The sequence below is a fragment of the Tupaia chinensis genome, unplaced genomic scaffold (assembly GCF_000334495.1).
Source record: "Tupaia chinensis unplaced genomic scaffold, TupChi_1.0 Scaffold000228_1, whole genome shotgun sequence".
Classification (NCBI taxonomy): Eukaryota; Metazoa; Chordata; class Mammalia; order Scandentia; family Tupaiidae; genus Tupaia; species Tupaia belangeri.
In genome coordinates this window covers 2,371,564-2,372,071 of record NW_006159703.1, presented here as the reverse complement: position 1 = coordinate 2,372,071, position 508 = coordinate 2,371,564, and positions in this window count along the sequence as shown.

Sequence of the window (508 nt, the reverse complement as noted above, 5' to 3'; positions counted from 1 at the left end):
GAGAATGGAGAAGGGATTGCACTATGGTCACCCACCTTGGGCAGTTAAATAAATAATTCTTTAAAAAATGAAAAAGTCGGGGACAGCAGGTGGTGTGGTGGATAAGGGCGCTGGATTCCCACATGGCCAACCATAGTTCAAATCCCAGACCTGGTGGCTTGCTTTCTCACTTGCTTTCTCACTTTCCCCTTCTCTCTCTCGTTAAAAAAAAAAAAAATTAAATAAATAAATAATTCTTAAAAAAAATCAACGGGGATGTCAAACATCAAATAACAATTTCTGCTATTATACTTTATTTTTGTGTATGTGGAAAGATTCAGAACTGCTTGATCTATCCCCACCCCCACGGCCAGGGCTCCGCCCCGCGTGCCGCGCGGGCCCCCTGTGGGGCTGGATGGCCCAGCTTGCACCTGCGAGTGGCCACCGGGCCTGCGCGTGGCCCCCGGGCCTGTGCGTGGCTGCAGCAGATGGTCCTGCGCGCGGCTGTTGGGCCTGGCGGCGGCCCACG